Source organism: Marmota flaviventris, chromosome 14, assembly GCF_047511675.1.
Source record: "Marmota flaviventris isolate mMarFla1 chromosome 14, mMarFla1.hap1, whole genome shotgun sequence".
Taxonomy (NCBI): Eukaryota; Metazoa; Chordata; class Mammalia; order Rodentia; family Sciuridae; genus Marmota; species Marmota flaviventris.
This window is the reverse complement of record NC_092511.1, coordinates 84810283-84826403: the sequence shown is the minus strand read 5'-3', so window position 1 is coordinate 84826403 and position 16121 is coordinate 84810283. Positions and strand designations below refer to the sequence as shown.

Sequence of the window (16121 nt, the reverse complement as noted above, 5' to 3'; positions counted from 1 at the left end):
GAGTGTTTAATCTATTTACATTTAATGCAGTTACTAATAATTCTGCATTTTTATAAGTGTCTTATATCATTTTATTCCTCAGTTCCTCCATTACTCCCTTCTTTTGTGTTAGTTGTTTTCTTGGATACCATTTTGATTGCCTTCTCATTTCCTCTGATGATTATAATTAACATAATCAAAAATTTTGAATTTAATTTTACTCATTAATTTCTTTTTGAGACAAGGCCTTTCTATGTTGCCCTAGCTGGTCTTGAACTCAGGGGCAAAAATGATCCTCCAACTTCAGCCTCCTGAGTAGCAGATGTGCTCCACCACTTCCAGCTAGTTAGCATCATTTAGAACAATTTAGCTCAAACCAATGCCAACTTATTCTCAATAATATACAAAAAATATTGCTCCTATGTATTTCTGTCTCCTCTTATTTTATTTCTATGGGAGGAAGTGGAATTAGGTTGTTTTCCTTTTTGGATGTCTCCAAAACATCAGTGATCAGCATCAGCATATATGTCATTGTTATTAAGAGGCATAGAATTGGAAAGAGAATTAATAGACTCAGGGAGTTAAAGGTTTCTATGATGGTTTTCTCAGATCAGCAAAGCTAGAGTGAGGTATTCAAGCTATTCAATAGCTCATATCTAGGATTTTGCTCACTCCAAGTAATTAGAAATTTTATTGTTAAAGCTAGGTGTGTTCTGGGGTTCCATATCTATTCACTGGTTTAGTAATTCATTAGAAGAAGTCACATGACTCACTTATAAAATTATATAATTATAAAATTATACTTACAGCAAAGTGTATTGCAAAGTATTCAGTGCCAGAATGGTAGATAAAACATACTCATGGGTGAAGGCTGAAGAACTTGGGCAAAGGCTTTCTTCCCTCTGCACAGGTTATGCAGACATAATTTTTTTTTTCAGATTTGAAATGACAGAGACACATGAAAAATATCTCTTCCCAGGGAAGCTTACTTGAGTTCTTAAACAGAACTGATCACCTGGACATATTCCTGGTACATAACTGCTCTGTGACCCATGTCATAGACCTCAAACCAGGCAGTGGATACATAAAATAAAGGCCATGTTAACTAAAAATGATCCTGATTATCTACTACACCTTGCCTTAGTGCTCTGGGCCCACAGGATAATGTAGCTTGTGAACATTCCAAGGGTTACCTCTTAGATCTTGACTCCAGACATCCTCAGAGAAAAACTAGGAGTGTGTGAAAGAGGCCTTAATGCATTAGCATTTTCCTTATGAGACGTTACCATACAAATAGAAGGTTGGGTGCTTGCTTTAAGTAAGTTCACGATTGTGCAGAATTTATGTGTGCCGTAGGGGAAGAGTGTACAAATATGACTAAACAAATATTCCTCAAGACCAAGAACGCTGAAATGGAGTCATCTATGTACATGCATAGGTTTAGCCATTGAATTTCCCAGGCATTGAACAACTCACGCCAGCTGTTCATTACCAATATTACAGATTCCTTCGTGGTAGCAAAGCTGAGCTTTCTACCCACTGCTTGCCTTTTGGGGAGAGTTAAATGAGTGGGAAGGCAAGGAAGAACCCAGACTCCAAAGGAATCTCCCGAGGTTGAGTGGTACAGGACAGTGATGGCAGCCTCAGGTCCACTCTGAAGCTCCTTTGGCACTTTCCTGCATCTCTAGCTTGAACCAGGTGCAGCTGTCTTCATACTTGAAGACACCTGTCAGACAAGCACAGCTGCACATGCCAGGCACATGCCATCTCTGCCTCCCTGTCAACAACACTGCCCTCATGCCTGGGCCACATGCCTCACTCAGGGGAAAGCCACCTCTCTGTTCTTCAGGGGCAGTGCTGCTGTGACTATTCTCCCATCCACTCTGGGAGCTGGGCTGGGTCCATCACAGGGTCCCTGCATCCGGCCTCTACTGGATGGCAAGAACAAAGTCAAAGCTCTTCATCTGTCACGAGGAGTCTGTCACTACCACCTTGCCTCTCTCTCCAAGAATCCATGCAGTACCTGGGATGGTTTATGTCCCCTCTCCCACCCTGGAAGCATCATGCTTGAGGGACCCTCACTTCAATTTTTAAGATAGGAAAGCAGAACTTTAGGGAGCTTAAGTGTCTTGACTCAGGCCATAGCCATGAACTGTGAATGTTGGCAACCTCCTTAGGAGCTCCCTTAACTCAGATCTAGTGGGGCCTGGACACACATCCTTTTGAAAGCCTCTGCTTGATTTTCTTTGGGCTGGGTCTGCTATCTCCCCAGCAAAATCAACCAGTTCCCCAGCCTCATATGTCTTGGAGTAGAGTCCATGGTTCTCCCAGGGGCATTCTCTACCTCTTCAGTGGAGCAAGTTCCCTCTTGGGGACAAAGAGCCCTTTAACTTGCCTGGTGTGGCAAATGGCTCACTCTGACCACAATATGGTCATAGGACATACTGTGTGCTCTGATACCATTCTACCCAGATGGGGGGAGGTGTTGGTGATATGGTTTCCAGGGGTTGGCTGCGATGCTTCCTATATTTCCCAGCTGTTCTTGTAGCATCACAGGGGAACTGTGGGGGGGGGGGGGCTGCTGCCATTGACAGTTCAGATACTCAAAGTAGTTGTCTCCCCAACCCATGCTACACTGCTCAGATGTGCCTACAGGATCTTCAGTGGCTTCATTGCCTCCTGGCCCTGGAACACTCTTGTCTGAGGGACCCCAGACCTTCCTAGGTGAAGGGACTAAAATCTACCTAGAAAATCAGCTTCACAGAAATGCCAAGGGGAGACATGCCAAGATGGAGACAGCACTGTGCAGGGCACCTACGTCAGGTGTGGGGCCAGTGAGTAGTTCAGTTTGATTGTCTGCATTCCTATTCCCTCCTGCTGCCTCCTGCAGGTGCTGGTGAGACTCTTCCTCCTGGGCTCCCTTGCTCTTGTTCTTTTGTTATTTGGGGTGTAGTTCTTTCTGGAATTCTCTCTCATTTTTTAATTTTTTTTTCAAATTTTATTTGCTTATTGCTTATGTAAGGGTGCTGAAGTAGGACAAGAGTTGCGACATGGAGAGAGACAGATTTTGTAAGCTTTGAAAAGTGTTTGTAGCCAGGGGCTGGGGCTGGGGCTCAGTGGTAGAGCGCTTGCCTAGCACAAGTGAGGCCCTGGGTTCATCCTCAGCACCACATAAAGATAAATAAATAAAATAAAGGTATAGTGTCCATCTACAACTACAAAAAAGTACTTTAAAAAAAAGTGTTTGTATCTTTTATTTGGATTAAAACTTGATATAACATTTGACCCTGTTCCATCACTTGGCCATCATTAAGTCAACAGATCTCCCGAGAACCTAACACCCAGATTTCTTTATGACTTTTCTGTTTTGTTTTTAAATTAAAAAGCTCTTTTGGGAGGGACTTATTTTGTGTTTTCTCAGTTTTTTGGTCCTTTCTGTTCCAAAGGGGATCTGTGGCAGTCTTTCCCAAGGAGACCCTCCTATAAATCCATTTGACTGACTTCAGCCCTCAAGAAGCTGACAAAATTATTTAGCACTGAATCAGTTTTCCTGGAGTGTCCAGCATTATCTAAAGGACCAAGTTTCTATCCTGATTCATACATATTTTCAATGACACTTATAGGTTTTTTTTCCTTTGAGAAAATTATACTGGAACCATGGGCAGTTTCCCCAAATGTTTTCTTTCTAGATGCATTAAGAGTTGTGAATGCAGTCTACCAAGATTTGCAACCATATACCTCGACCATGGTACCATTGAACTATCAGATTAAAATGGCAGGAGGGAAACTTCCTGTCCTCTTGGTGACCATGGGGTGGGGTGCAGGTGAGAAACAGGGAGGCTACAGGCACCTGCCCTTTCATTTACTAGGTGTCCTGGAAGCGGCATGGCTGTGGAGTCACAGGGACCAAGTCTGGACAGTGGCTCTATTTCTCCTCCCCTGTGTGGTCTCAGGAGCACCACAGCCTCTGCAGGCCTGCTTGCTTACTTTTTAAAAATTCTGTACAGTGGTTGTAAGTGGGATGATTTATGCCTGTGTCTGGGATAAAGGGTAAATCAATGATTTATTTGGTTTGATTTGCCTCATCACCAAATCCTAAGACATAACATGCTCATGTCTGTTTTCCTGACTTCTGGATGTATAAGGCAGAGCCTCATCAGAATGAAGTGAGCACCGGTGCATACTAGTGACACTGTAGAGGACACCAGGGCATACCAGTGACACTGCTGCTTTTGGGGTGAGCTGGTGAGCAATGGACATGAGTTGGCTTGCTGTCTCGACCTACTGGTTATTGGGTTCAAGGGCTCAAATAACAAGAGTCAGATCCTGTGAAATGCACTGTCAGTGCAAATGAGGGGATTGCCAGTGGAGGAAATGAGGCACAGATGGCCTTGGAAAAACATCACCAGGGCTGTGACAGTAGAATGCTTCTACAGAGACTCCAAGTGGTAGAGTATGGGCATCCTCCTAGCATTGTCCAGTCTGTGGAATGAACTGCAGAAAAGAGGAGGGGACTCTTGGGTGACCAAGCATCCTGGTTTGCCCAAGACTGGATTTGGGACTTTCAGTGCTAAAACAAGGATAGGTCCAGGCACCTGGGAACTCCTAGGCCAAAAAGGGGTGGCACTTAGAGGAATAGCGGTGTAAGAGAGATACAAAGGGGGAGGAGCTGGGGGCATTGTGCTGGGCTTTGCCAGTGGCCGCTTGGTTGAGTGTGGACACTGCTATTTGCCTGTCTAGCTTCTGTCCTATTTCCAGGAAAGCATTTTCAAGTCCCTTAGTAGAGCTTCTCCACTTAGGCCTAGTCCCTAAGGCCTTCTCTCTCTCACTTTACCTGTTCCCACCCACTCCCGCAGGAGGTGACTGTGTCAGATTTAGGGCCTAATGGAGAGTGGAAGTTGGTCTCTAAGAGAGGTAAGTAAGGAAGGAGAGTGACCTAGGGATAAGCCCAGCCTCACTCAGGGAAGGTTTCCCGTGAGTGCCTACTGAGCACTGTGCACACTGTCCTAGCATGTGTTCTGTGTGTGCACTGTCATGTTCACAGTGGGGAGGACCAGGATCTCACAACACACCTGTGCGTTTCCTAATAAATTACTGCAGTCTGTTCTAGATGTGGTGTCCTTGTAAGTGTACAACTGCTACAAGTATACATGGTGGCCTGGCTTTTCCTCTTGGATTTGGATTATGCCAATCTCATGGCTGGGAACATGTTCCTATCCAGTTTTTAAATTTAAAAAATAATTTATTTTTTAGTTGTCAATGGATCTTTTATTTATTTATATGTGGTGCTGAGGATCGAACCCAGGGCCTCACACATGCCAGGCAAGTGATCTACCACTGAACTACAACCCCAGCCCCTCCTACTCACTTTTTGTTTGGTTAAATTTTAACCTTTATACCTCAGTGTCCCCAAATTTGGATCAGATGGACTAACCCTCATATATTCATATTCACATGGGGCTTCTACTACCAGAAATCCCAGAAATAGAAGTTAAACATGAAACCAGAGAGGCTGCAATAAGGAAAATATCTATATAGACAGGAAGTATACTTTAAACCAAGGATTTATGAACTTTAAAAAAAAAACCCAGATAGAAAATATTTTGGGTCTGTGGGCCACATGGAATCTGTTGCAAGCACTCAGCTCAGCTGTTGTGGCATGAAAAACTGCCATAGACAATGGGTGAATGTATGGCCATGGCTATGTGCCAATAAAACTTTATTTATAAAAATAAGTGATGGGCTGAACTTGGCTTCAATTCCAGGGATTGTAGCATCAGGACCCTGCTTTAGACTAAGTGTTTCAATGCCAGATACAAAAATCACATGGGGAAAATTGTTTAAAACACATGCCCAGGCCTTATTCCTCAGGAATTCTGGTGCAGAAGATTGGTATGGAGACTGAGAAGAGACAGTGGTAAAATAAGTTTAAGTACTATAGAAATGTTTAAGTATTATAAGTTTAAGTATTATAGAAATAAAAAAGTAGATTAATATAATTAGCACCTGTCCTACCGTTACCTGTTTCAAAGCTATCAACGTTCTGCTGCTTTTGACTCATTGTTTCCTCCCTACTAGCTGCTCTCCTCCCCGGGAAGTGCTAGGGAGGGAGTCCAGGGCTGGCACACGCTGGGCAGGTAGGTGCTCTACTCCCGAGCCACACCCTTTGCTGCTTTTGTGTTTTCAATCAGTATTTTAAAGCAGGTCTCAGACATCATATCATGTCACCTGAAACACTTACAGGTGTGCAGAGGACTAAAGTGGATGGGAGAACAATGCCATATGATAGCAAAAGAGTAATAGTTCCCAAGTCTCTTCTTATACCTGTTTGTGTGAAATTTTCCTCAGTTGTTTCAAATTTTTACAGTTGGGGAAAAAAAGTCAAGTTTTGCAGTTGGTAAAAGCTGGATGCTTCTTATGTAACGTGGTCTGTGCATCAGTTCAATGGGTCTTTTGAATCCTTGCTGTTCATATTTTCACTGTAAAAATTCTCCCTCCTGGGCTGGGTTGAATCTCAGTGGTAGAGTGCTTGCCTAGCATGTGGGAGGCATTGGATTCAAATCAATCCTCAGCACCACATAAAAAAATAAATAAAGATTTGTGTCCATTGACAACTAAAAAATACTTTTAAAAAATTCTCTTTCCTTTTCCTTATGCCCATTTTGTTGTTGTTGAAAATACTTGACCATTTGCTATGCATTTTGAGCTTTTAGCTAATTTCATCTTCATGGGATCTCTTAACATGTCTTTTTTCCCTTGTATTTCTTAATATATATATATGAATGTATATATGTATGTATGTGTATATATATATGGTTGTAGTTGGACACAATCTCTTTATGTTATCTATTTGTTCTTATGTGGTGCTGAGGATTGAACCCAGGGCCTCTCACATGCTAGGTGAGTGCTCTACTGCTGAGCCACAACACTGATCCCTCCCTTGTATTTCTGATATATCATTTGCCTGACCTAGAGGCTTGATTAGATTTGAGTTCAACTTTTTCCCCCTCAGAAAAGTTAAATAGGTGGAGTCCTGTGCTTTCCATTGTGTCACCACAGGAGCCAAAGTGTCTGGTTGTGTCATGGCTAGGGGGCTTGGTGTTAGCAGTCTAATCTGACTGTTACCACATACTTGCCAACCTGTCATTAGCCAGTGTTAGTAGCCCTGATGACCACCACCTACCCACCTCCATCATCTCCTGGGATTTGCCAGATAATGATTTCAAAAGTTTTATTCTTTCACACTTATTTACTGAAATATATTCATAAAATATACATCACATATTCCAGGTGAGAATTGTGACAGATGGGAAAGGGCTGCTCTGCTGTGTCAGAATGATCTGGTTGACCCAGGTCTCTGGCCTCATGTTTCTCTGGGCTGAAGAATTTTGCAAGCTACTTTCAATTTCGTGTGTGTGTGTGTGTGTGTGTGAGTGTGTGTGTGAGTGATTTAAATCCTTTCTTAAGCTGCTTATGTTTTTCTTGTTGCTCAAATTGGGCATTTTGGCTGGTGAAGAACTCCTGTGTCCCTTTGACAAAACTTCCAGGATGACATCCTTGCTTTATGGCACTGCAGAGACACTCAAGTTTCATCTCAGACATTCCTGCCTTGCCCTGGAATCAGCCTTTCTCCAGGAGCTCTGGTTCCCCTAGTAGGGAATGGTATTTAGAGATCTGAATCTGGGTGCTGGGTGCTCACTGCTGTGGGGTAGATATTGCTTCTGGATCTTTTCATGAGCAGAAGTAGCTCATGCAAGTCAGTGAAAAACAAACAGTGAAGTCATACTATTTCCAACTCAAATTTAAGATAAATCCAGAACTGGCTGGACTTTCTCTGTGGAGTCAGGACCAGAACCATCACAGTTCACAGCCTAATTGTTTCCAAGAACGGAGTGCATGGGAACCCTTGATGCGAGCCTGCCTGCTGGGGACTTTAAGGAGCATAAGCATGTGTTCCCAACAGGAGACCACTTGTGCCTGTGGGCCTCATGGAGGCCAGAGTGAGTCCATCAGAGTCCACTTGTGGGAAGGCTCTCATCCTGGGGAGAAGAGGCTGTGTATCAGGGGTGATCTCATAATGAAGCCATGGCTGTTTGGAGGCGAGCTCATTCCTGCGGACAGCATGGTGACTGTTTCAGGAATCTGTCCCTTCCCTCTCCCGGGATTCCTGTCTAGCACTTGGCATAAGTGAGAACAGTAAGTAAAAGGCTTACTTACATAAAAACACTGGGGAAGACCAGTTTTCCCATTGCAAATGTTGTCCCTTGTGATGACATGAAGGAAAGCTGTGTTTCCTGGTTCCTTTCCCCACACAGTACCTTCTATCCCAGCCCAGGGCTGCATGTGGGGTGGGGAGGAGCAGGGGTGATCATGATCTATAGGAAAAGCCCCTCAAGGTTCCTAGAGAAGAAGGATGGAAGGGCTTGGTCAGGGGCTAAGCTCTGCATAGGCAGGGGCCAGGTAAATCTGAGTAGTAAAATACCTTTACTAGAACTCCAGAAGTACTCTAGCTGGGCAGTATTGGGAATTAGGCAGACACTACGATATCCACATTTTTCTCTCTTCAAACCTCAGTGCAGTGGCCAGATGACCCATAAGATGCCACACTCTCATCTGAAAAGAAGGACTAGTTGGACAAGCCCCAGGGGTTGGAACTCTTAACATTTTTTTAGTTGTAGTTGGACACAATATCTTTATTTATTTATTTTTATGTGGTGCTGACAATCAAACCTAGCACTCTCACATGCTAGGCGAGTGCTGTACTGCTGAGCCACAACCCCAGCCCCCAACTCTTAACATTTTATGGCTCCATGACCTCTACAAATCATACTGAAGTGCCCCTGGGAACAGGCTACTTCTGACCACAGAACCTTGAGTCCTAAAGGTAGTGTGTAGTGTTTGTGCCCTAGGCCTCCATAAGAGCAGCATCCAGAAAGTTCACTGAGGCCCCTCAGGTTAGAGCAGTGTGACATAGGGCATGACTTTGAGTTGTGTGAGCCCTGGATAGGGTGTTTGGGAGGCGTGCCCATGGGCAAGTCAGTCAGCACTCCTGGTCGTTCATCTATGGGTGCAGCTTAAAAGAAACCTGCCCACCAGATCCACGTCAAGACCCACTTAGCTGCTAAATGAAGACTCCTCTGTAAATCCCCAGCTGAGGGCCCTGCCTTGCCTCAGGGCCCAGGAGCACCAAAGAGCAAAGCCCAAGGCAGCATTATGGCCTCGGGCTTGTACTGTCAGGCAGCCCCTATGGATATCATCCAGATATCAGCCTCTGTGGATGAGTCCATCCTCAGCACAAGCCCACTGACTTCCTTTGTTCCCGGGTTCTTACTTCCACCTTTCTCCCCAGGTCTTCCCCAGCATTTTTCATGGAGGGATCTCGGAGCCTGGCCAAGGGAAGCAGGCACATCTACTTGTTGTCCTTTGACCGCTCATATGCTACTGACCGCCTAGAAGGAGAATTATTAGCAGAATGCTTTTTTGGATATTGCTGTGTAGAGCAGCTGGGCGGATGGTGGAGTGGGCAACACTTCCCACCAGACTCACCAGCCACAGCAGGGTAGCCATGTCCTCTCATAGTTGCTTGGGACACTCCTCTCCTCCAGCAGCTGGCTGGTCAGTGCAATACCCGACCCACACTGAGTCAATCAAAGTCAAATTATCACAATTGGAGATGAGGAAGAAACGAAAGTATTTCTGATGGCGAAAGCTGAGGAATGTGGGGCTGGGAAACTGTGAGCCTCTAGTATCTATCTGCTGGGGACTTAGGTCTCCCCAGAGACCAGCCTGATTTAGGGGAGGGGGGACAAGAGAGGGAGAGAGATCCAGAGACGGAGAGTGAGACTGATAGAGTTGAGGCTCCTGGTCTCAGTGTGACCTTCTGACCTTCCCCAAGTATGATGTCCAAGTTTTTCTGGAGTTTTATGAGCCAATATATTTCCATCTTGCTGAAGAGAATTCAAATTGCTTTATAACTGAGAAAGTTCTGGCTAATATGTTAGTTTAGAGAAGCCATATTTGATTTTTCCTCTCTCTCCATATACACTTGTGTACACATGTGCATCCCCCCCTCACTTTTCTTCTGACTCCTTTAGAGAAATTTACCCTGTTACCCCCTTAACACTTCAAGTTACTCCTAAAAACAATAACATTCATTTCAAGACCCATAGTACAATGATCAAAATCAGAAACCAACGCTGGCTCAGTGATATTATGTAATCCATCTTGTTTAAATTTCACCAATTGTTCTAACACTGTAGGACTCCACTATGCAGAAGGGTTGAGAACCAGAGTCTGAACCAATGTCTCAGCCCTGGCTACCCAATAGAATCACTGGGGATGAAGAAGAACTTTTAAAAAATTCAGATGTCTAGGACCTATCTCTAGAAATTAGATTTATTGGTCGGGGTATGTGGGTTTTGCCACTTACTGAGCATTCAAAAAAAAAAAAAAAAATCACAGGCTACTCTGATGCATGGTTGATGCAGAAACAAACCCAAGTTCTAAGCCAATTATGGTTTCTTTTCTTCCCTTGTTGGTGAATATAACACGTGAATGAATTAGCATTTACCAACAACTGGAAGAAAAAAATTCACTCTCTATGATATGATGACGGAGCTGCTCTGTGATCTAGACCATCCCCCTCTCCTATATCCGCTGTGTTTTCCTCTGCCTGGATGGACCTCCATCTCAGCCCAGAAGGATGTGTCATTTCTAGTCAGAAGCCCTGTCATTGCTTCCAATTCCAGGCCCTGATTCCTGGTTAATGCAGCCAGATCTCGCTTTCAAGGGAGTTTCTTCAGATCCCTTCCCTACCCTAACCACAGTGTGGGCTCTGGCCCCACCCTTACTCTCTACACCACTATTCCACATTATGGTCTTCCTGTCCCTCTCTGTGACCCAGGACTGCCCATGACCGACCCCACCCAACAACAAGCTGTTGAACCAGGTGCCATCAGAGGGTAGAAATGACCAGAGATTGCTAACTTGAAGATTTCACAGATAGTTAATGAGACAAGGAATATCCTGAACCAGTCAAATGACATAAGAGGAAGTCAATGAGTTCTAACCTCAAGGGGAAAATCCTACGGTACACTGGCTCTCAAATTCAGCTGCACACTGGAACCACCTGGGAACTGTACATAATACTGACCCCTGGACCACCCACTGGCCCTGGGCTGATGGAATATCTCTGGGCTAAGATGGGACACTGGGGTTTGTAAATTACCAGTTGAGTATAATATAAAGCAAACTTTGGAAACATTCCTTTTTTTCCCCCACATGAAGAACTGTGTGCATACAGATACAGAAGTACACAAATCTGCAGCATAAGGCTCCTTGAGGTCCATAGATTAAATGCACTGCAGTGACCAGCACCCTGGCTAGGAACACCACCAGCCCCCTGGAAGCCTCCTATTTCCACCTTCCAGGTGATCACAGCCCTGCCATCCAAGCATGGAGGAGTCCTCCCTGCTGAGAGACATCAATGTGGAGAATGGAGAGCCCCTCTCTCCTCGGAGTCCCTGCTTTGACAACAAGTGCACTGGAGAAGTTTAAATCAAGTGGGAGGCACATGGGCAGGCTTCCTGGATGAGGCCCTATTGAAAGGAGGATGGGATCTGAGGAATGGACCAGAGAGAGGAAAGATGGGAAGTACAGCAAGTACATTCAGAGCCGAGGTCACGCCCAAAATACAATATTGGCTGACAAGAGAGTCCTTGCACCAGGATCACCAATTTTGAGAAGGCAATGAGGACTGCTGAAAAGATCAATTCCACAAAATTCCATGGAAACCACTCATCAGACCTTTCTGAAAACACTGGAAATGCAGGTTTCATGCAAGGAACTCTGGGTGACAGATGGCAAATTTTGCCAAATGCAAACATGCCTACCAGCTCTGAGAAGCCATTCTCATTCACACTGCTTCAACCCGGGAAAAATCCCCATGTGCTCACTGAGAACAAGTTAGCTTGTGCCACTTGAAGTTGCTTCCACAAACAGCTTCACTTCTGCACTTCTAAGCTGTTCTCCTCAAGAACTTTCAGAGCACAGTTCAGGCATGAAACACGAAGAGTGCCAGAAAGAGATCTCTTGAATCTAGCATCACCAACTTGCAGGGGAAAAGAGGACCAGCTGAGAAGATCAGTTCTCCAAAGTCTCATTGAGAGCCATTTGTCACACTTGTTTACAACCTTCACTTGAAGTACAGGTGCCACATGAGTGAACTGTTTTTGATCAATGGCACAGAGGCTTCAATGTGAAAGCATGCCTGTCACCTGTAAGAAGCAGTTTTGATTTCTTCTAGGTCACACAGAAAAAAATAGCATGTGCCCACTTACAACAAAGTTAATCAACAAAGCAAATTGAAACTGCTTGCAGCAAACAGCTTCCATTCTCCCACTCCCCAGCTATTTTCAGCAATCACATCCAGAGTCCAATTCCAGCCCAATATAAAATGTGTGCTCCCAAGGAAGCTTTATAATTGACATCACCCAACTTGGGGAGGCAAGGGGAATGCTGAGAAGATCAGTTCTCCAAAACTCCTACTTTTTCAGAAAACTCATTGAATGGCAGGGCCCCACTTGCAGCCATCAGTGGTTGACAGATGGCACAGAGGCTTCAATGTGAAACCATGAATGCCAATCATTACAAGTGCTTCTGACACACTCTAGTTCAACCAGGGACAACCCAAAGTGCTCAAGGAGAACACACTTTGTTCCTGCAAGTGGAAGCAGCTTGCACGAACTGCTTCAGTTAGAAAATTCCAAGCTCTTCTCAGCAAGCACATTCAGAGCACAGTTCTGGCCCAATAGAAAAAGGGTCCTAGCAAGAGTGTCCCACACCTACGATCACCTTCATAAGGTAGCTTCCAATCTTCGGTGTGGAAGTTGGTTTCTCCTTGGCCCTTATGCTGTGGAGGAGACCACTAGGAGCTCAGGTTCATGTAGGACCATCTGACCATTTTGCAAGCCCTATAAAGCCCTCACACATGCTCAAATGCTACAGGACTTTGCAGACCAGTCCAGGCAACAGTAGACATTCATTCATTGTCTAGAGTCTACAGATTCCTAGATGCATGGCATTCATTATCATCAAATGCACAATTTTGATCAAAACCCATATATATATATCAATCATTGCAATCTGAATCAAGAAAATCAGAAATATCCCCAAATCCAAAGAGTGGATCCCCATTGTGATGCTACCAGTGGAAAATTATACAGCTGACCTCATGGGATGGTTCACAGTCAAAACACAGCTGCAAGAAAAATATTACATGACATGACCTTCTGGTTATGTGAAAAGTGGCATGTGAAGTACACATGCATGTCTTCTTCAGACATGGGATTCATTTGCAGGACACCTTATGCAATTGAAAATACTCTAAAATGGGAGAAATCAGAACCACGTCTCCAAAGTATTTCAGGAGAGAAAAACTCCATCTGTCTATCTATCTCTCAGTGAGTGTGTGTGCTCTAGTGTGTGTGTGTGTGTGCTCTAGTGTGTGTGTGCTCTAGTGTGTGTATGTGTATGCTCTAGTGTGTGTGTGTGTGTGTGCTCTAGTGTGTGTTTGTGTGTCTTTGTTTGTTTTTGTATCATGATAGCCAATACTTCATTGCCCCCATTGGAAAACTGACTCAGATAATGCCATCTGCCATACTCCTAAAAACTAAAGTTCTTGCTGATAGAATGAAACATTCCTTCCTGTTGGTTTGGATGTGTCCTTTAGGAATCACTGCTACATTAATATACTCAAATCATCAGAGTAGATCAGGTAACAAAAAATATATATATTTTAAAATAATAATATATTAATGGAAACAGCAAATACAGGATAGAGTAACAACTGTCTTACTAAACAAGGTCAAGGACAATGGCAAACTATAGGTTCAAACTTTGAAGCAAATAGTAATCAATGTAAATATTCCTGGGCTGCCTCAGCCCCGCCCAGGCACGCAGCAGTAGAATGGTTTTGCAAGCATCCTCAGGAGGGCTGAAGCCTTCTTTACAGGACGAGAGGGAGGTTGAGGCTGGATCCATTCATCATTCTTTTGGGAGAGGCTCCTTTTCCTCAGCACAAAGTTGGATTCTGTGTGAGGGTTCTTTGCATAAAATACATTGGCCTGCGCTGGAATCCTCAGCTCTGGGGAGAGAGGGGTGTACAAAAAGAAGGTGGCACTCAGGAGGTGCTCCCTAGGACACCCCAACATCTGAGAGCCTGTGCCAGAAATGGCCTGAGCCACACCCTTGAGAGCTCTCCAATTCAGCACCAATACCAACAAAGACAGCCTCCACAGTCCTCCCTGAGGAAAAACTAGGCAGAGCACTTCAACAGACCTAATGTCTGTTCCTACCAAAGGCTTTGGACTCCAGAACATCCCAGGTCCTCTTGCATCTGCCAAAGCACACCACTAGGGTTTGCATCTGAAATCTCCCACAAAAGGCTCCTGTGCCAAAGATTCAGACCCCACATGGGCCATCTTCATAGGTGGCTTTGGAGGGAAGCATTTGATAGTGAGTGCTCTGATGTCATCATGAAATTCTCATTCAAGATGAACATACTACTGGGAGGTAGGAGGGACTGGAAGAAAGGTTGGGTAAGGTTGGAGGAAGATCTACACAGGGTTGCGCCCTGGGCAATAGTACCTTGGCCCTGTTGGCTCCACTGAATCCTTATCCTCCAAGTAGAGGTCCTCCTTCTCCTCTCTGTCTTTCCCTCTTCTTCCTCTCTCCCAGCCTCATTCTCTCTCCCATTCTATGCCTGTTTGGCAAGGGCTGAGGAGCTCTCCACTGCCACACACTAGAGCGTTATGGAGACCCTCAGGGCACAACTGAAGAGAAAGCTATGTAACCCGGAGAAAAGGCCTAGGCTTCCTCTTCTGAGTTATTTTCCTCAAGTATGGCCACAGTGAGGACAGGCTGACCAGCACAGATACCACATTAGAGCCATGCTTCTGTGTTGGTGGAGCCCGCCTCCATGTGGACCAGCCTCCGAGAATGGAGGCCACATCCCAAATGCTGCCCTACTAAGAACAATGGTTCCAAAGACCAGCAAAGGGAATGCTTCCCTCCAACATGGTGTATGGCCCAGTGGTGCCATGACCCCGAGTGGGGGAATACAACAGCCAGCTTCTCCTTCCTCTGACACCTGTTTCCTGCCACCCTCCTCTAACCTACAGCCTGTTCTCCATCCCTTCTGGGTTGGATGCGGGGATCTCTGCTATGAATTTCTTAGGCTACCAAGGCCTCAGACAGACTTCCTCTTCCAAAGGCTCTACTGACCTAACAGTACGTTAAGATAGGAGAAAATTGATCCTAGAACTCATAGGGATGGTGGTCTTCAGCGTACATAGGCTGGGATCATGGCTGCTGTGGTGTTTGGCTCACAAAAACCAACCAACCAACCAACCAAAAAGCTCTGGCATTATTATCAGATGAGCTTTGTGGCCGACGTGCTCAGGAAGCCCTCATGTGACTTTAGTTAGGGTTCTTAACCTGGCTATGGTGATCACTCCTTGGCATGTGGACTCAGGTGCGGAAGACCATGGAATTTATCCAAAAACAGATGATTCAGGCTGTCTCCCAGCCTGTATTTTCTTTCCAATTTCATCCAGTTACTGCTTGCTAGAATCCTGGCACTACTCTGCCCAGGCAGTGGTTTTCTGGTCACAAAGAAGGCTTTCAATAGTACTGCTTCAGTCCACAAAAGTGCCAGTTCCATCTTTAGCCCATGCATTCCCATGTCCCTCTAAAACCACTCCTATCCCAGACCACGGAGCCATACGGCTCCTGGGAAGAGGTTTCCTCCTCACTCCTCAATGATGTCAGCTTTGGATGCCTGTTCATGTCCAGAGGAGGGCACCTGGTAGGGGGCCGCAATAGCCACTGGGGTATACCATAGAACCTCGAGACCTTACACCTGCAGAAGTGCAGTTGGCTTTGTGCACGAGCCCCAACACACCCTGTTGGAGTGTTCTTGGGGGTCAGAGACTACTCTTTGGTGCTAAGAGTTGACCTGAGTCCACATCCTGACCCTTGCTCCCTGCAATCTGATTGTCCCAGTTACTCTGACGGTGAGAGATGATTTGGCCCAGCTCATATTCCTCCGGCTTCTCCTGAGTAAGCAAGTGTAGCTCGAGGGT

At 45.1% G+C, this 16121-nt stretch overlaps 1 long non-coding RNA gene across 1 annotated transcript; it reads right to left on the bottom strand.

Moving 5' to 3' along the window:
- Positions 1 to 13749: 13749 nt before the first annotated feature.
- LOC139701746 (uncharacterized) lies at positions 13750 to 16121 on the bottom strand. Its single transcript, XR_011704255.1, has 2 exons — positions 16046 to 16121; positions 13750 to 14122 (listed from the first exon to the last, which is right to left on the bottom strand). It is a non-coding gene; the product is annotated as an uncharacterized lncRNA (long non-coding RNA).